At 41.0% G+C, this 21457-nt stretch overlaps 1 long non-coding RNA gene across 1 annotated transcript; it reads left to right on the top strand.

The window, feature by feature from the left end:
• Nucleotides 1-3254: 3254 nt before the first annotated feature.
• Nucleotides 3255-9431, top strand: LOC132345061 (uncharacterized). Its single transcript, XR_009494164.1, has 3 exons — nucleotides 3255-3324; nucleotides 7722-7797; nucleotides 9056-9431. It is a non-coding gene; the product is annotated as an uncharacterized lncRNA (long non-coding RNA).
• Nucleotides 9432-21457: the final 12026 nt, after the last annotated feature.

Here is a 21457-nt window from a genome sequence, read left to right as displayed (position 1 = left end):
AAAGAAATGAATAGCCTACTGAAAAAGAGGGTCAGACAACCAAGCAAAGAAGAGAGATAGATGACAAATAAACATTTGAAAAAAATGCTCCACATCACATGCCATCAGGGAAATACAAGTTAAGACAACAATGAGATTTTAAACACTATTAGAATGTTTAAAATCCAAAACACTGACAACACCAAATGCTGGGAATGTGGAGCAACAGGAGCTCTCATTGCTGGTGGGAATGCAAGATGGTACAGCCACTTTGGAGACAATTTGAAAATTTCCTACAAAGCTAAACATGTTGTTTAGTCACTAAATCACATTCCATCCCTTGCGACCCCATGGTGTGTAGTCCCCCAGGATCCTCTGTCCATAGGGCTTTCCCAGGCAAGAAAACTGGAGTGGGTTGCCATTTCTTTCCCTGGGGATCCTCTCCATACGGGCATTGAACCTGCTTCTTCTGCTTGGCAGGCAATGAGCTACCAGGGAAGCCTGAACTAAACACAACTAAACATGAATATGAGCTATCAAGCTACACAAAGTGACAGAACCTTAAATGCATGTTAATAAGTGAAAGAAGATAATCTGAAAACACTACATATTATATGATTCCAACTCTTATGACATTCTGGAAAAGGAAAATTATGGAGATAGTAAAAAGATCAGTGATTGCAAGGGCATGGTGAGTAGAAGGGAAGCGTAAACAAGTGGAAAACAGAGGACTTTTAGGGGAGGGAAGTACTCTCAGATCACATCAGTTGCTCAGTCGTGTCTGACTCTTTACCACCCCATGAATCGCAGCACACCAGGCCTCCCTGTCCATCACCAACTCCTGGAGTTCACTCAGACTCATGTCCATAGAGTCAGTGATGCCATCCAGCCATCTCATCCTCTGTCGTCCCCTTATCCTCCCGCCCCCAATCCCTCCCAGCATCAGAGTCTTTTCCAATGAGTCAACTCTTCGCATGAGGTGGCCAAAGTACTGGAGTTTCAGCTTTAGCATCATTCCTTCCAAAGAAATCCCAGGGCTGATCACCTTCAGAATGGACTGGTTGGATCTCCTTGCAGTCCAAGGGACTCTCAAGAGTCTTCTCCAACACCACAGGTCAAAAGCATCAATTCTTCGGCACTCAGCCTTCTTCACAGTCCAACACTCACATCCATACATGACCACAGGAAAAATCATAGCCTTGACTAGACGAACCTTTGTTGGCAAAGTAATGTCTCTGCTTTTGAATATGCTATCTAGGTTGGTCATAACTTTCCTTCCAAGGAGTAAACGTCTTTTAATTTCATGGCTGCAGCCACCATCTGTAGTGATTTTGGAGCCCAGAAAAATAAAGTCTGACACTGTTTCCCCATCTATTTCCCATGAAGTGGTGGGACCGGATGCCATGATCTTCGTTTTCTGAATGTTGAGCTTTAAGCCAACTTTTTCACTCTCCACTTTCACTTTCATCAAGAGGCTTTTTAGTTCCTCTTCATTTTCTGCTATAAGGGTGGTGTCATACGGTGGTGTCATCTGCATATCTGAGGTTATTGATATTTCTCCTGGCAATCTTGATTCCAGCTTGTGTTTCTTCCAGTCCAGCATTTCTCATGATGTACTCTGCATAGAAGTTAAATAAACAGGGTGACAATATACAGCCTTGATGAACTCCTTTTCCTATTTGGAACCAGTCTGTTGTTCCATGTCCAGTTCTAACTGTTGCTTCCTGACCTGCATACAGATTTCTCAAGAGGCAGATCAGGTGGTCTGGTATTCCCATCTCTTTCAGAATTTTCCACAGTTTATTGTGATCCACACAGTCAAAGGCTTTGGCATAGTCAATAAAGCAGAAATAGATGCTTTTCTGGAACTCTCTTGCTTTTTCCATGATCCAGCTGATGTTGGCAGTTTGATCTCTGGTTCCTCTGCCTTTTCTAAAACCAGCTTGAACATCAGGAAGTACTATATAATACCATAATAATGGATACATGACATCATTTGTTGTTCACTCAGTCATGTCTGACTCCTTGCAGTCCCATGGACTGCAACACACCAGGCTTTCCTGTACTTCACCATCTCCCAGAGCTTGATCGGATTCATTTCCATTGAATCAGTGATCCAAACATCTCATCCTCTGTCATTCCTTTCTCCTCATGCCCTTAATCTTTCACAGCATCAGGGCCTTTTCCAATGAATTGGATCTTTGTATCAAGTGGCCAGAAGTTTGGAGCTTCAGCTTCAGCATCAGTCCTTCCAATGAATATTCAGGATTGATTTCCTTTAGGATGGACTGGTTTGATCTTGCAGTCCACGGGACTCTCAAGAGTCTTCTCTAACACCACAGCTCAACAGTATCAATTCTTCAGTGTGCAGCCTTCTTTATGGTCCAACTCTCACATCCATACATGACCACTGGAAAAACCATAGCTTTGACTAGACAGACCTTTGTTGGCAAAGTAATGTCTCTGCTTTTTAATATGCTGCCTAGATTTGTCATAGCTTTTATTTCAAGGAGCAAGCATCTTTTAATTTCAAGGCTGAAATCACCATCTGCAGTGATTTTGGAGCCCACAAAGATAAAGTCTCTCACTGTTTCCATTGTTCCCCCATCTATTTGCCATGATGCGATGGGACTGGATGCCATGATCTTAGTTTTCTGAATGTTGAGTTTTAAGCCAGCTTTTTCACTCTCCTCTTCAACCTCATCAAGAGGCTCTTTAGTTCCTCTTTGCTTTCTGCTATACGGATGGTGTCATCTGCATATCTGGGGTTATTGACATTTCTCCTGGCAATCTTGATTTCAGCTTGTGCTTCATCCAGCCCAGCATTTCGCGAGATGTACTCTGCATATAAGTTAAATAAGCAGGATAACAATATACAGCCCCCAATTTGAAACCAGTCCATTATTCCCTGTCTGGTTCTAACTGTTGTTTCTTGACCTGCATAAAGGTTTCTCAGGAGGTAGGTAAAGTGGTCTTTTATATCCATCTCTTGAAGAATTTTCCATAGTTTGTTGTGATCCACTCAAAGTCTTTAGCATAGTCAGTGAAGCAGAAATAGATGTTTTTCTGGAATTCTCTTGCTTTTTTAATAATCCAATTTGATCAAATAGCAATTTGATCTGATTCTTCTGTCTTTTCTAAATCCAGCTTGAACATCTGGAAGTTCTTGTTTCACACACTGTTGAAGCCTAGCTTGGACAATTTTGAACATTACTTTGCTAGCATGTGAGATGAGTGCAATTGTGAGGTCATACATGCTGTCATACAACTGTCCAAACCCATATAGCATACACCAAGAGTGAGCTGTAATGAAAACTACAGACCTTGGTATTCAAATGTATCAATGTAAGTTCATAAACTGTGTAACAGTTATATCACTGTGATGTAAGATGTTATAACAGGGTAGGCTGAGTATGTATAGGGGCAGGAGGTATGTGGGAAATTCCTATTCCTACCCCTCCATTTTGCTGTGAACTTAAATCTGCCATAAACAAAGAAGCCAAGAGAAAGAAAAAAAGAGAAAGGGAGGAAGTAAGAAGGAAAGAGGGAGGCAAGAAAGAAGGAAGTAGGATGAGAGAGAAGGAGAGAAGAAAAGAAAGGCCAACTGAGTCAGCCTTGTGTCTGTATTTGAATCTGACATCTATTGAATTATATATTATATTATGAACCAAAATTTCAAAAATATTTTATTGAGCACCCAGTTGTGTCCTAAGGTCCTAGGTACCATTTCAGGTAATCAGGATGCCAATATGATGTATCTTCTCAGCATCTGTTACAAGTACTTATTAAAATTTAGTCTCTATTTTCCTTTCAACTTCTACTTAAGTCAAATTCAGCTTCTCAATGTATTTTAAGTCCCAATACAATTGCTGCAATGTCAGCTTCTCATAAATGTAGTTTTTAAAGTGTAGTCAAGCATAAAACACATATAAAACACACTCCAACAATATTTCAAGGTGCAAAGCTTCAATCAGAAATTAATTTACAAAGCCTAGATTTAATATTGCCTTGAGTACACAAATGCAATCTCATTTTCTCTAGTTAAACTCACTCTATCTTCATTTTAAATAAAATAATATGTCACTGAATTAGTCTTGTTCTGCCATATACACAAGTGTATATACACCAAGTGGTTACCACACAACAGACACACAGAACCTTATGTTGTGGACTGTAGAGAAGGGTCCCTATAAGATAGGACTGGTGTCTTCTCCAACAGCAGAGGATACCACAACAGGAGAGGAGCTAAATCTTGGGAAACTGGGAGGTGGGAGGACAAGGCCTACCTAGCTTGGCAGTCAGAGCACAGAGCAGATCCTTGGCTGGGAAAGTAAGGAGCTGATTTTCACCACAGCTGATTTTAAAGCACTCAAGGAGGAAGCATCAGTAACCTAAAATAGAGAGGAACAGTTTTGAGACATTTTTGGAAAAGATGGATAAAAGCCCTTACACAATACATCCTCTTTATTTACCATCCTTCCCCAGTCTGACAAATACATGGCACGTTCTTTGAAGAAGGCAGTCAAGTGACTTCTGTACTTGGGACCCCAGGAGCAGAGTGGAGTCTTACCCCACCTAAATCACAGGAGTAAGAGTTCACATGCACAATAAGTGCTGCACACAAGCCCCAGATCACTAAAAGCTGGACCACACTGTCTACACAGGAGATTGAGGACTTTCTGGAGAAGTCAGCTTGCCAAAGAAGGCCAGAGACTCTTCAGCAAAACTCTCCCACGTGAAGTTGAGAGACAGCAACACCTCTTAGCATCCAGTGCTCAGAGAATTACGTCAGTTTTTAAATTGTTCGCCTCTACTCGAGAGAAGAACGTTCAAATTTTCCCAGTATATCAGCATATCCTATTTCTAGGAAAAGAGCAGTAGGAAGAAATGGGAAACTTTCTAGAGATGTGAAGGCAATGAAAAACTATAAGAAGGAAAATTTGAAAACTTAAATAGCATAATTTTTTAAAAAGATAACTCTTTAAGGACAAAAAGAACCCCTGAAAATTAAAGCCATGACAAAAAAAAATACAGTAAAAATTAAATTAAAAAGAAGGTTTGGAAAATAGGGTTGATATAATATCTCAGAAAGCAAAAGCTAAAAGAGATGGTAAAGAAATGGGAAAATATGTTTTTAAATGAAGAAAGGACACCATCTTTTAAATAATAGAAGTTTAAGAGAGACAAAAGGGAAAATAAATTTTGAGGAATAATTCAAAACAGTGCCACAGGACTTAACACCTTATAAAAGCAGATTGAAAGGGTCTACAAAGCACTCCAAATGGACAGGTCAATATTCCAAAATGAAGGCATACCTTTAAGAAACTATATAACACCTGGAACAAAGATCCCATAAGGTTCTGTAGAAAGAAAAGTTTGGACTCATCAACAGGAACATGAGAGCAAAAAGCAATAACTTCAAACTTCTGAAGACAGCTGACTTCTTACTTGCAACTGTGTGTGTGTGTGTGTGTGTGTGTGTGTTAGTCACTCAGTTGTGTCCGACTCTGTGACTCCATGGGCTGTAGCCCACCAGGCTTCTCCCAACCAAAGTATCAGTCAAGGGGGATACATGTGTTTAGATGGACAAGATCTCCAAAACTGCATTTATCTTGCTCCAAACCTGAAGGAGCTCCTGGAGTGTAGGTGCCATAGAAAAGGAGGAGGAATACATAGAAAATAGAGCCTACACAGAGGAGGCAAGTAAAGGCGATCCTCGGTGACTACCATAGAAAGGAACTGGGAATGTGTGCCTTGTGTCTCGTTGAGTTGACCAGAAAGGCATAGAGAAATTTAGTGTGTGCTGACCATCTTTACAGTGACAAGCTGATGAGATGATATGTGTGTATGCTCAGTCATGTTTGATGCTTTGTGACCCCAAAGAGTCACTTTTCATTTGCATGATTTGCATTTTCCTCATGATTAGTGGTGTCGAGCATCTTTTTATGTTTCTATTGGCTATTAGTATGTCTTTCATGGGAAAATGTTCAGAACCTCTGCCTATTTTAAACCCAGGTGTTTGGGTCCTTTTTTTTTTTCTTTATGTGTATTTTGGATATCGTTTATTGTCCTTTCTATATGTTGTGGTTTGTCACTAAGTCATGTCCAACTCTTGTTTCCCCACAATGGAATTCTCCAGGCAAGAATATGAGAGTGGGTAGCTATTGTTTCTCCAGGGGATCTTCCCAACCCAGGGATCAAACCCGCATCTCTTGCATTGCAGGTGGGTTCTTTATCCCTGAGCCACAAGGGAAGCCAGTATATGTTGCATATTTTGGTTATTAATGCCTTACTGAATATATTATTTGCAAATATCTTCTCCCATATAGTAGATGGCCTTTTCATTTTGTTGATAGTTTCCTTCATGGTGCAAAATTTTTTAGTTTTTTGCAGTCCCATTTCTTTATTTCTGCCTTTGTTCCCTTATCTGAGAAGATATAGCAAAAAAAAAAAAAAATTACAACAACTGATGTCAAAAAACATACTGCCTATGTCTTCTTCTAGGGTCCTTATGGTTTCAGGTCTTATATTTAAGTCAATCCGTTTTGAGTTTATTTTTGTGCATGGTGTGAGAGAGTAGTCCCATTTGATCCTTTTGCATATAGCTCCAGTTTCCCCAACACAATTTGTTGAAGAGTCTGTCTTTTCTCCATTGTGTATTAGTGCTGCCTTTGTAACAGTATAATTGTCCCCAGATGTGGGTTTATATCTGAGCTCTGTATTCTGTTCCACTGATCTGAGTCTGTTTTTGTGTCAGTACAAATCAAACAGATCAAATTTGATTACTGTAGCTTTGTAGTATAGTTTGACATCAGAGAGTAGGATACCTGCTTTCTGACCCTAAAGTAAGCCTTGGAGAAATGGACATTTGCCTTCAGTTCCTTGTCAGTTCCTTCTCACTTATCTAGGCGCTGCTGCTGCTGCTGCTAAGTCGCTTCAGTCGTGTCCGACTTTGTGCAACCCCATAGACGGCAGCCCACCAGGCTCCCCTGTCCCTGGGATTCTCCAGGCAAGAACACTAGAGTGGGTTGCCATTTCCTTCTCCAATGCATGAAAGTAAAAAGTGAAAGTGAAGTCACTCAGTCATATCCGACTCCTAGTGACCCCACGGACTGCAGCCTATCAGGCTCCTCCGTCCATGGGATTTTCCAGGCAAGAGTACTGGAGTGGGGTGCCATTGCCTTCTCCAATCTAGGAGCTGGGCACCATCAAATGGTCTTCCAGACTTAGCTTCACATCTTCAATTGGGTTTACTCCTGGTGATAATGAAGCAATTCAATAAGTTTAGGCAGGCAAAGCTTCTCTTATGGTGATGAGCACACAGTAAATCTCAATATAAAGTACCTGCTGCCCTTCACTTCCTTCATCTACCATGTTACAAATGATTTCCCTTTTAATCCACCGCATACTTCATGTGTCAACACATGAGGCCAGAATTGTAGAACCCAGTCCATTCTGCACAATGTATCCAAAAAAGAGATGTCCCTAAGTGAAGGAATAAGTGAATCAGTAAATTAGGAAGATGGACATATCTTCCAGGTGCTAAGCTCTCACCTGGGGAGCAGCCCACACATTCCAGAGGACAGTTGATCAACACAGTTGTCAAATCCAAGCAAATAACACAGGTGCTGTCATTTTGCTAGGTACTTCTTTGGCTTGTGGTTTGTGTCTTCTTATTTGAATCTGATTCTCTGTTTGCCTTATTGAGAAAATCCCTCTCAAATGCTTTTCTCATCACTCAGAATACCTGCTACATAAAATGAAGAGTGTCCTTGAATTTCTATTTGCATCAAAGTGAAAATGGAAATTACAAATGAGGTAATGGCTTGTTTTCTCTTTGCTTTTAACTATTTCGAAGAGATACTATTGTGGGACATGAAAGTACTTTTATTAATATTTTGATGTTAATACTTTATTAACATACTTATACTTTATGATGTAAAGTTCTTGCTTTTAATATCATATAACTTGTGTCACATTATGTAAATATATTTCCAAACTGTCGTGTATTCATTAATATAAATTGCTGTTTAGTTTTTTATGACAATATTTAATGTATAGTTTAATAATGGGAGATACAAGAAAGTTAGGTTGGTGTTTCATAAACATTTAAGTGGTTGGTATTTTTTCAAACTCCTTTATTGAAAAATATAAATTTCTATGAAAATTCATCTTTTACCCCCTTAAATTTTCAAAAATTATGAGTTTAATGTCTTTATTTGTACCAATTTGCATTTTTATATAAACATTCCCCTGCTGTCTGGGAAGAAAAAAAGGACTTTAAAAGCTTCAAGCATTGAAAGATGACAAAAATTTTAATGATAAGCTACTGGAATTAATGTTTCTAGTAGGAAATCCTAGCTAACATCTCTGTGCTTTCGATATGGCAGAGTGTGACAAGCACTTACATATACACTATTAACCCCTGGTGGTTCAGTTGGTAAAGTATCTGCCTGCAATGCAAGAGATCACCTATAAAGTTCAGTCAGTTCAGTTGCTCAGTCGTGTCCGACTCTTTGCAACTCCATGAATCGCAGCACGCCAGGCCTCCCTGTCCATCACCAACTCCTGGAGTTCACTCAGACTCATGTCCATTGAGTCAGTGATGTCATCCAGCCATCTCATCCTCTGTCGTCCCCTTCTCCTCCTGCCCCCAATCCCTCCCAACATCAGAGTCTTTTCCAATGAGTCAACTCTTTGCATGAGATGGCCAAAGTACTGGAGTTTCAGCTTTAGCATCATTCCTTCCAAAGAAATCCCAGGGCTGATCTCCTTCAGAATGGACTGGTTGGATCTCCTTGCAGTCCAAGGGACTCTCAAGAGTCTTCTCCAACACCAAAGTTCAAAAGCATCAATTCTTCGGCACTCAGCTTTCTTCACAGTTCAACTCTCACATCCATATATGACCACTGGAAAAACCGTAGCCTTGACTAGACGAACCTTTGTTGGCAAACTAATGTCTCTGCTTTTGAATATGCTGTCTAGGTTGGTCCAGATGCCATGATCTTCATTTTCTGAATGTTGAGCTTTAAGCCAACTTTTTCACTCTCCTCTTTCACTGACCTCATCTTTCCAGACAAAGAGAAAACTTGTGGTCCAGATGGTCAGGGTGAGGTCAGACATGTTTGAGGACAAATAGAGCTGGAAAATGGGAGAAATGAAGGAGACAACACATTGATTAAACAGATTGCAGGAAGCATGGCTTATTTGACTCTGGAGAATAAAGTGGTGAAAGTGGTGACCACCAGCAGCCAGGAATCAGGCAAGTAGAGTGGATCCATCTTCCTTTCCCTGGGGTTTCTTCTGGGCAACTAAATCATGGGGTTGAAAATGAAAGTTACTCAGTTGTGTCCGACTCTTTGCTACCCCGTGGACTATACAGTCCAGGGAATTCTCCAGGCCAGAATACTGAAGTGCATAGCCTTTTCCTTCTCCAGTGGGTCTTACCAACCCAGGGATCGAACCCACGTCTCCAACATTGTTGGTGGATTCTTTACCGGGTGAGCTACAAGGGAAGCCCACGAATACTGGAGTGGGTAGCCTATCCCTTCTCCAGCAGATCTTCCTGACCCAGGAATTGAACCGAGGTCTCCTGCATTTCAGGCAGGTTCTTTATCAGATGAGCTACCAGGGAAGCCCCGTTGTGGGGTTGCCCTTCATCAGCCACATACCCTGTGCCAGGCTCTGTGCTGAATGCTGTGTGCTAAGGCCACTACTTAAACCCAGTTGGCATTTGGACTAATGCCTGATTCTATCACTTCCTGTATGTATCTTAATGGCTCCCAGTTAGGAAGTTAGCACCAGGCCACATTTTATTGGAGTTCTCATGTTAACTTTATGAACACAGTGTGGTAGGAAGTGATGTCAGCATTTTATAGATGAGAAAAGTGAATCTCAGCAAATACCTCTCCCCGCTAGAGTAAGAATGGGGGCTGGAAAAGGTTTTCCTCTGACTACACAGTCTGTGAGCCACCTGTTTTGTGGGAGTTCCAGGTAGATGGAGGAAAGTGCTAGAGCTTGTGTCACTTTTGAGCATGAGGTTGGCAATGTGTTTTAGTTTTGTGATTTCTTTTTGAAGGCAAGAAGAAATGTGAGCTGGGTGAGAGCATAGAGAGGAGGATTTATGAGTTGGAAACTGTAATCTGAGGCCCCTGAATGACATAGCCAGTGTTAATCACCATTCACATCTCCAGAGAAGTGGTTCTCAAACTTACCTAGAAGAACAGTGTCATGGGCATCAACCCCAGAGATCCTTGCTCAGTAGGTCTGGAGTGGACCTGAGAGTCTGCACTTCTCAGAAGCAGACATGGACGCTGTTGGTCCATCCACACCTTGAGAGTAATTGCCCTGCAGGACACGTATGTGGTTTGCCATATTCAAATCCATGATGAAAGGTTTGTTTATAGATGCATATAGCTGACATTTTGAATAAACATAATTTAGGTACACATATTCTTCCCAGTGGGCTTCCCCAGTAGCTCAACGGGCAGGAAATGTACCTGCAATGCTGGAGAACCAGGAGATGATCCAGGTTTGATCCCTGGATTGGGAAGATCACCTGGAGAAGAAAATGGCAACCCATTCCAGTATTCTTGCGTGGGAAATCCCATGGACAGAGGAGCCTGGCGGGGCTACAGTCCAAAGGGTAACAAAGAGTCAGACCACAACTGAACAACTAAGCATGACTTCTTCCCAATAAACACAATATGATCCAATAATAAGCAAGTTAAATAAGTTTATACAAACATGAGTCCTGACCTTATGTGTGTGTGTGTGTGTGTGTGTATACATATACTAATTGCCATTTTGTTTTGTTCTTGTCATTATGCGCAAATTCTCTGCTGCAAAATAGTGCTCAGACACAAAAAATAACAATCATTTTGTAACTGTTTTTAGATGATTGTCAAAAAGAGATAATACAATATTAGGCTAAGTGAAATGTCCAGAGTAGAAAAGAAAACTTGAAAGTACCCTTTGGGAACAAGCTGATCACTTTGTAGATAACACTAAAATAAGTGTATCTGTGTATATCTGTGTAAGGAAAAGAGAGGAAAATACAAAATTCCAGAGTCAGATTAATTATGCTTCAGAACACAGGAGGGCAAGATGGGCAGAAAGAAAGACAGCATTACTGAAGAATTCAAATTAAGAATTCAAATTCAGTTTTACAACACACAGGGACTTGGGAGAAAAGGAAAGATAAACCCATCTGAATGCAAAGTGCCAAAGAATAACAAGGAGAAATAAGAAAGCCTTTCTCAGTGATCAAAGCAAAGAAACAGAGGAAAACAATAGAATGGAAAGACTAGAGATCTCTTCAAGAAAATTGGAGATACCAAGGGAACATTTCATGCAAAGATGGGTACAATAAAGGACAGAAATGGTATGGACCTAACAGAAGCAGAAGAGATTAAGAAGAGATGGCAAGAATACACAGAACTGTACAGAAAAGATCTTCACAACCCAGATAACCACGATGGTGTGATCACTCATCTAGAGCCAGACATCCTGGAATGTGAAGTCAAGTGGGCCTTAGGAAGCATCACTACGAACAAAGCTAGTGGAGGTGATGGAATTCCAGTTGAGCTATTTCAAATCCTGAAAGATGATGCTGTGAAAGTGCTGCACTCAATATGCCAGCAAATTTGGAAAACTCAGCAGTGGCCACAGGACTGGAAAAGGTCAGTTTTCATTCCAATCCCAAAGAAAGGCAATGCCAAAGAATGCTCAAACTACTGCACAATTGTACTCATCTCACACTCTAGCAAAGTAGTACTCAAAATTCCCCAAGCCAGGCTTCAACAATATGTGAGCCGTGAACTTGCAGATATTCCAGCTGGATTTAGAAAAGGCAGAGGAATGGCCTTTTTCATATTGCCAGCATCCATTGGATCATCAAAAAAGCAAGAGAGTTCCAGAAAAACATCTATTTCTGCTTTATTGACTATGCCAAAGCCTTTGACTGTGTGGATCACAAAAATCTGGAAAATTCTGAAAGTGATGGGAATAGCAGACCACCAGACCTGCCTCCAGAGAAATCTGTATGCAGGTCAGGAAGCAACAGTTAGAATGGGACATGGAACAACAGACAGGTTCCAAATAGGGAAAGGAGTACATTAAGGCTGTATATTATCGCCCTGCTTATTTAACTTATATGCAGAGTACATCATGCGAAATGCCAGGCTGGGTGAAGCACAAGCTCTAATCAAGATTGCCAGGAGAAATATCAATAACCTCAAATTTGCAGATCACACCGCCCTTATGGCAGAAAGCAAAGAAGAACTAAAGAGCCTCTTGATGAAAGTGAAAGAGGAGAGTGAAAAAAGTTGGCTTAAAACTCAACATTCAGAAAAACTAAGATTATGATATCTGGTCCCATCACCTCATGGCAAATAGATGGGGAAACAATGGAAACAGTGAAAGACTTTATTTTGGGGGACTCCAAAATCACTGCAGATGGTGACTGCAGCCATGAAACTAAAAGATGCTTACTCCTTGGAAGAAAAGCTATGACCAGCCTAGACAGCATATTAAAAAGCAGAGACATTACTTTGCCAACAAAGGTCTGTCTAGTCAAAGATATGGTTTTTCCAGTAGTCATGTATGGATGTGAGAGCTGAGCACCAAAGAATTGATGCTTTTGAACTGTGGTGTTAGAGAAGACTCTTGAGAGTCCCTCGGACTGCCAGGAGATCAAACTAGTCAATCCTAAAGCAAATCAGTCCTGAATATTCATTGGAAGGACTGATGCTGAACCTGAAACTCCAAAATTTTGGCCACCTGATGGTAAGAACTGACTCATTGCAAATGACCCTGATGCTGGGAAAGATTGAATGTGGGAGGAGAAGGAGACGATGGAGGATGAGATGGTTGGATGGCATCACCGACTCAACCAACATGAGTTGAGTAACCTCTGGGAGTTGGTGATGGACAGGAAAGTCTGGTGTGCTGCAGTCCATGGAGTCACAAAGAGTTGGACATGACTGAGCGACTGAAATGAACTGAGATGAGTTTGGATTTTTAATATACTGAGGCAGACAAAATGGAATCAATAATAGCAGAAACACTAGGCACACAACTTGCTGCTTGTCAGGTAGATTTGTCTCCAGAAAGTAAAGTGCACACGTGTCCTCCCTGATAGGAAGAGTTTCCCAAACCCTAGAGACCCTTCCCTAAGGTCCCCAGCAGACACGGGGCCAGAGCAGCTGCTCGGGGCCAGGGAGCAAAGACCCAGCGTCACAGGGAGTGGGATGAGGAGTGCTGGAGATGGTAGGCATTTATTTCTCCATAACCGCAGAGCATGGCATGGTCTCTTCTCACGCAGGCTTCCAGAAGGCACTCTGTGCTTTGGGAAACCCCAGTGCCTGTGCGCCATCCAGGGCAACAGTACCAGGAGGAGATAAGCTCCTATCTTATGGAAAGTGACTTCTCAGGAACCATTGAGGCAATTTTTGAGGTTCCTTCCTTTCTGTGCTTAAGTTGTTTGTTTATATTTTTTTTGGGGGGGGGAGTTTTTTCCTTTTTTGATTTTGATTTCTTGATTTTACCACGTTCCAACCACTGTTGGGTCCTTAGTGAGCAGGACTCCTTCTTTTGTGGTGTTTACATTCTGGTGGCAGGACCAGATTAACCCAGGTGTTTGAGGAAGTACCACAGACCATGGACAAGGCGAGTCTCCACGTCCATGTCAGGGGAGCTCCAGGCAGCTTTGAAGATAGCAAGAGTGTTCATGGCAGGCATTACAAGGGGGAACAGGATAGAAGGAAAAACGTAAAACCTGCCTGGAGGAAAAACTGCACTACTTAAGACGTACTAACACTGCTACTATAAATATCAGCTCACTGCTGAATGCTCAGTTTGGTTTGTCGTGTGTTGATAGATGGATGCTGCATCCATCTTCATGAGTAAGCTTGGCCTGAAGGTCTCCTTTCTGGTTTGGTTTTGGTACAGAGCATGTGCTGAACTCATCAAATCTGTTGAGGAGCGTTTCTAGTTTCTGGTTTTCTGTTCTTAAAAGGGTCTGTAGTAACCTGCTGATTTCTAATTTCTGTTTGATACAGTCAACCAGGGTGCGTGCACGCTTAGTCGCTCAGTTGTCTCCGACTCAGTGCAACCCTGTAGCCTGTCACACTCCTCTGTGCATGGGGTTTCCCAGGCAAGAATACCGGAATGGGTTGCCATTTCCTCCTCCAGGGGGTCTCCCTGACCCAGGGATTGAAGCTGCATCACCTCTGTCTCCTCCACTGCACACAGGTTCTCTACCCACTGAGCCATCAGGGAAGCCCTTCCACCAGGGTAGCCGTGTACTAATACACCACACCATGTCCTACATGTGATGCTGGTACGGCACTGTGCTTACCGTAGTGTACCTCACTTGCTGTATGTACCACACCACACAGAGCGCCAAGCCACACCCAGCACACACCACCGTGCAGCGTACAATACTGCTCCACACCACATCACACCAGCACAGCGTTCATCTAGGCTAAAAAGTAAGCTGGTAAATTAATAGCAGGAATGAACTTCTTAAATTTCATACAGGATATGGCCAAAAAAACTATAGTTATTAGAGTAATTATACTGATGGCATGTTGAAAGTTTTCCCTTTGAGATTAAGAGTGAAACACAGATTCTCACCATCACACTTATATTCAATATTGTTTCACGTACTAGCCATGGAAGCTAGAAAGGTAATCATGCAATGTTCATGAAAACTGGGAGTAATTAAGTGTATCTGTCATTATTCATGAATGCATGATGACTTTGAAATTAATACTAGATGTAAGCAAAGTTGCAGGATATAAGTTCAATATAAAAGTTCAACTTGTATTTCTGAACAAAAAATAAATGTAAAATAAGGGCTTCCCAGGTGGTTCAGTGGTAAAGAATCTGACTTTCAATGCAGGTGACTCAAGAGCCCCAGATCTGATTCCTGGGTTGGGAAGATCCTCTAGAGAAGGAAATGGAAAACCACTTCAGGATGTTTGCCTGGAAAATTCCAAGGAGAGAGGAGCCTGGAAGGCTGTACGTACTCCATGGAGTTGTGAAGAGTTGAACACAACCGAGCACACACACACACAAATATAAAATTGGCATTTATAAAAACATAAAAATATAGAATAATAAATATAAACAAAATATGAGTTCAGTATTCAATTTTTACCAAGCTAATTTATAAAATTAAAAGGAATTTTTAAAAATTATGAGTACGTATCTATTTGTGAAAATAGACAGACTGATTCTGAGGTTTATATGGAGATGCAAAAGATCAAGAGAAGCCTAGACAATCTTGATACAAAAAAGAACAAGGTAGGGGAACTAACTTTTCCAAATATCAAGACATTTACAAAGATAAAACAAAGACAAGAAAGAACAACAGAGAACTTGACTCTAGGTCATACCATACGAAAAATGAATTTTGGGTGCTTTAAAACCACATTAAGCTTAGAAAAGATAACATAAATGAATGTATACAAGATCTTGGATAGATTTCACAAACAGAAAAAAACAAAGTACCAGTAGCAAAATAAAATATTTCTAAATTATACTCCATTGAAAAAACTTCCTTGTCAGAATGTGTCACTAACTGGTTGAAAATTTAAGCCACTAAGAGTGAGAGCTTATTTGCAATAAGTATAACCAATCACCGCCAAATTATTATGCTATCTGACTTTCCCCAAGAATAAGAACTATAGGTAGCCATTAACCAGTTAGAAAATTTCTGTGGCTTTGAGTTAGACAAATAGGTCTAACACAGGTCTCAATAAAACAGAACATAATTAAAAACTGAGACAAACTTTATCAAAATTAAAACACTTTCATTTTTAAAGCTACTATTAAAGAAGATAAACCACAAAGAGAAAGTATTTATAAATTATAAAAGTGATAAAAATTAACTGTTACAACTTCATAATAATGCCAATAAAATATAAGCAAAGATTTGAGCAAACACTTCACAAAATATATTGTGAATGCCCAAGAAGCACGTGAAGAAACTCAACTTTGTGAGTCGTCAAGAATTCAAACTAAACCACAGTGAGATTCCTCTGCACACTACTAGTATGTCTACATGTTAAAAGGTTGTCTATATTGCTGTTGACAACAAGAACTCTAATTTCATCACTAATGAGTCTGGCCACTTTGGAAAAGTTATTTGACAATTAAAAATTAATAATTAAATTCTTTACACGTGGCCAGGCTATTCCACTCCTAAATATATACTCAAGAGAAAAAAACATCAAAACAAGGATAATTTATCTTTTGTTTCTAATTTGTGTATCTTTTGTAGCTAATTTGACTCTGACAAATTATAAGCAGTTCAAACTTATATATGCATGCCCAAATATATCTCCAGACAGGCTAATTTTTTAAGAGGTTGCCAACCTTACTATATATTTTTATATCTATTTAATCTTGAAATATAATATACAAGATAGTATGTAGCATATATATAATTTTAAAAATAATAAATACTAATGTGCCAACAATGAAAAGAGAAATAAAAACATACATAGCATTATACTTGCTTCATAATAGACAAAGACTGCTGCTGCTGCTGCTAAGTCGCTTCAGTCGTGTCCGACTCTGTGCGACCCCATAGACGACAGCCCACCAGGCTCCCCCGTCCCTGGGATTCTCCAGGCAAGAGCACTGGAGTGGGTTGCCATTGCCTTCTCCAATGCATGAAAGTGAAAAGTGAAAGTGAAGTCGCTCAGCCGTGTCCGACTCTTAGCGACCCCATGGACTGCAGCCCACCAGGCTCCTCCGTCTTTGGGATTTTCCAGGCAAGAGTACTGGAGTGGGTTGCCATTGCCTTCTCCTAAGACAAAGACTGCTGCTGCTGCTGCTGCTGCTAAGTCACTTCAGTCGTGTCCGACTCTGTGCGACCCCATACACGGCAGCCCACCAGGCTCCCCCGTCCCTGGGATTCTCCAGGCAAGAGCACTGGAGTGGGTTGCCATTGCCTTCCCCAATGCATGAAAGTGAAAAGTGAAAGTAAAGTCGCTCAGCCATGTCCGACTCTTAGCGACCCCATGGACTGCAGCCCACCAGGCTTCTCCATCCACAGGATTTTCCAGGCAAGAGTACTGGAGTGGGTTGCCATTGCCTTCTCCTAAGACGAAGACTAGACACTCTCAAATGTCCAAAATGTGGATAAAAACATTTTGATAGGTATAAAAAAATTGGATACTGCTTTCAAATGTAGTTTCAATACTATATCTGTACTCTATATACATTTGAGTACTACTCAACAATAAAAAATAAACCAGCTACTGACATCATAACATGAATGAATCTCATATCTCTGCCATTAGAAAGAATCCACACATAAAAGAAGGCACACATTTTATTCCTCTCGTGTGATATTTAGAAAAGGCAATCTATTCTGTTAGCCAGAGATGTGTATTGATTGGGAAGAGGCACAGGGGAATTTTTGGAGTGAGGGAAATATTCCACATCTTGACAGTGATGGTGATTCCTACCATATATTTAATGCTCATTGAACTGTATGTACACTTAAAACAGATTTTGTTAAATGCCAAGTAATTACACCTTAATAAAATTGCCTAATAAAATCAAGACATTTATGAATAATAGATTTGAAAAGGATGAAGTTAAACAAAGAAAGTGAATGTAAGAGTCATTGACTTTCCTGTACAGCCCTCATTTTGCAGACCACTGTCCAACATCATAGACGTCTTGGTGGTGACTCAACTGTCTGTATCACTCATCTTGATGGCGATGCCTCACTCAAACACTCGGATCTCTTTTTTTAAAGATCATGTAATGCTTTTTGTTTTCTTTGTTTTTTAAAAAGTTACTTGTATTTGGCTGCGTCAGGTCTTAGTTGCTGCACGCGGGATCGTCCATAGTCAGTGCAGCGTGTGGACTCTCTAGCTGTGGCGTGTGGGAGCTCGTTCCCCGACCAGGGATCAAACCCGGTCCCCTTGCATTGTGAGTCTGGGGTCTTAGCCACTGGACCACCCTACTTGAAGCTTACTCTTCTATTTTTCCAGTTTAGAATGATATCGATATCTACCACCTGCGTGACATCATGCTTTCCTCTGCTTCATCTCCTCTCCTGCCTCCGTTATGGTCACCATATACTTTATAGCACATTTAAGTTGCTATGCCTTTGGTTATGTGACGTTTATCTGTACTACTTGCTCTTGGACATCGACCTAGTCTGATTACTACTTGGTCATGATGCCTTCTCTTTCCACATGTGGCCATGTAATTATTGTTGCTGAACAGATGAAAAGAGAACCTCCAAATTATGATAATCCACTAGGGAAAAACAGTTATACAAATAACATCATTTAAAATGTTAATCAATGGAATTCCATTATATGCTTGCTACAGATTTGAATCAAAGAATACAGTTGGAAAGATGATAGAGGCCACCTTATCCATTTAAAATCACTGAAAGTGTTTGCTCTTTCTGCTGCTGCTGCTTCTAAGTCGCTTCAGTCGTGTCCGACTCTGTGCAACCCCATAGACTGCTTTCTAACCATGTCGTAATAAAAGATACAACACTAGCAGATGTGATATCAGTGTCCTTTAATGTGATTTTCCCTCACTAGTGATTTTAAAGAATCAAATTCTACTTTTTCCTGAACAAGTTCATCATCTGCTGCAAGATATTAAGTAAGACCTTCATAGAAGTCAAAGCATAGCTCATTGAAAAACAGAATATGTGTAAAACTATTTATTTAGAATAATACAGCTTAATTCTTTGTCTTAAGTAGCATGAGACTTGAGGTTCTGACACAGACTCTCCTAGGATTTTAAGATGCCTATGCATGAACACAAAGAGACAGATGTATCCCAGCAATACTGAAAATTAAGAGTTGACATTCAGGGTCACTAAGGAGGATTTTTATTAACCACAAGGTCACAAAAAATGACTTGAGATGCATAATCAGTGGACCTCTCATGCCATGTCCTGGGAAAAAGTAAGTGGTCTAAACTTCTTTTCATCTCTTACTAGTGCCCTTATGCAGTCAGAAATGTAAGATCTCCCACTGTTACAAGGCTGAATTTTTTTTTTTTTTTTTTTTTTTTGAGATAACTGAAACAATCTCCTCTCCCCTTCCTTCTGCTCTGCAGATACGATGCTGTCCTGGACAAAGAAAGTGGTAAAAATGAGTAAGTGCTCACACATGCCTTAGTGTGTGATTGTATAAAGGAGAAAAAGGTTCTTCCTCTGCCTTGGGACAGTGGTTCAGAAAGATGGGATTTTCAGAGCATAGATTCTGACTTTGCAGAGAAAGCTGAGGCATGGGACTTTAAGTGGACAGAAAGGGAATGAAGGACAGGCACACACTTCTGGCATTTTCCCTGGGGTGAAATCTTCTCCAATCCTCAGATCAGTCATGGACATGCTAAAGACAGGGATACTTGACAATTATAACCCACCTGACTGTCTCTTGAACTTTGTATAAACAAGTAGTACAGATAGTATTGAGCTTCCCTGGTGGCTCAGTCAGTGGTAAAGAATCTTCCTGCCAATACAGGAGACTTTGGTTTGATCCCTGCATTGGGAAGATACCTTGGAGAAGGAAATGACAACCCACTCCAGTATTCTGGCCTGGGAAATCCCATGGACAGAGGAGCTTGGTGGGCCACAGTCCATGGGGTCACAAAGAGTCGGACAGGACTAGGTGACTAAACAACAACAGTGAACAGTATTGCAGATATCAGCAAATCACACAGCATCCTGAATCTCAGTTCTTTTCCTTCTGTTTTCTCATTGGAAGAGTTTGGAGTTGACAATTTTCTATTCCACTCTCAAAGCTTAATTCTCTTCATGGGTGGCCAGGTGAAGGACTCACCTCTCTCTGCCTTCTGAGGCAGGCCTCTGAAATAGTCCTGCTTCTCTTCTGGGCACAAGCACCACTGTTCACTCCAGTCCTTGGAATATTTATCCCTGCAGATGGTAACAGGGTACAATACATCCTCTACTCTCTTCACCATTGGAGCTGGCACCCACATTTGCCCACCTAGGACCACTGGAAACAATGGTGAGTGCATGTGTGTTAAGTCATGCCAGTCACGTCTGATTTTTTGCAACCCTGACTGCAGTAGGCCAGACTCCTCTGTCCATGGGGATTCTCCAAGCAAGAATATTGGTGTGGTACTTTGCCGATTTCCCCAGGAAACTAGAAAATGAGAAGCTAAACTAGAAAGGATGATAATAAATAAAACATAAAAGTAGATTCCTAAGATGTTAACCCTGGCCAGTTTTCCCAGAGTCAGTCTTAATTGACAATGGTTAGTCAATTCTTAGGTTGAAATCTAAACCCCGAGGGAAGGACTTCCAATCACACCTGCCATCCACAACCCACAATCTGTGCCAGTCCTGCTCAGCAGCGGAACTTCATCAGAGACTGAAGCAGCACTTATAGCCCTTGGGAGCCCAATCATCTCATGAAAAGCGTTTTCATCCTCCACACTCAGGGCCAACGTCTCTGGTTCTGGAAGATCCAAGCACAGTCCACCAGGGTCCGTTCTTTGGTCATTTCCACCTGGTGCTGCTCTGACATCAGTTATTAAGAACACCTTTTGGATTAATATTTGAGTTCTGTGTTTTCGTGTATTTCTTCTTGGCTTCTCAGGGAAACTTTCTGGATTCTTACCTGCAGTATTTAGTGAGCTGGTGTCTCACGGACTCCAGGTAAATCCCATGACGCCCAACCTTGAGGAATGGGTGCCATCACCAAGCATTGTCTATGATATCATCATTTCTGCTGCCTCTGCTCCTTATTCTCCGAGACTCATCAGCCACCAAAAGGCCACTTTGTGGCAACAGCAGGAATTAAAAATAGAGATGAAAGGAAGCCAGCATTGACCACACTAAGGTTAAATGAAGGATGGTCAAAGTTTGTTCTTCTGGCCCTTTCAACTATGCAATGTACTCTGTACTCTGATAACAGTAAAATCTCAGGGGCCAGATTAAAAAATGACCTCTGTAGATACCAGTTTTCTCTTTGAAGAAAGAAAGATGTAACTAGATACATATTTCCCCACTGGCTCTGTCAGATGTTGAACCTTCTGACTCTGAAGGCAACAAAGGGGTGGAAGGGAATTTGTGGCCCGACCTCCCTGGGTTTAGCTCATGCTGTGTGGATGTGGAGTCACTGGGTGGCTTGGATCACACAGAAGCAGCCGTTACTTCAGCCATTCTACACCATTTATTCGAGATGTTTCCAAAAGCAGTGATTCCAGGGATAACTTTCTCACATCAGGGAAGAGAGTGATTCAGACTCTGGGTAGAGTGAGTTGATAAGACTGAGAGGAAACTCTCTCCCCTCCTCTTTCTGACTCACAAGACTTATAAGGCTCTTCTAATCAGAGTAGAGAGTATCTAAGAAGTCCTGGTGACTGAAGTCTTCAAACTCAGGAATTTAATGGAAGTTACTGAAAATTGACCGCTCACTGCTTCCTTTTGAAACCTGCACATCTCTATGGTGTTGAT

The sequence above is a fragment of the Bos taurus genome, chromosome 4, assembly GCF_002263795.3.
Source record: "Bos taurus isolate L1 Dominette 01449 registration number 42190680 breed Hereford chromosome 4, ARS-UCD2.0, whole genome shotgun sequence".
Classification (NCBI taxonomy): Eukaryota; Metazoa; Chordata; class Mammalia; order Artiodactyla; family Bovidae; genus Bos; species Bos taurus.
Note: the sequence above shows the minus strand (reverse complement) of the source record. Positions and strands in the feature narration are given on the sequence as shown.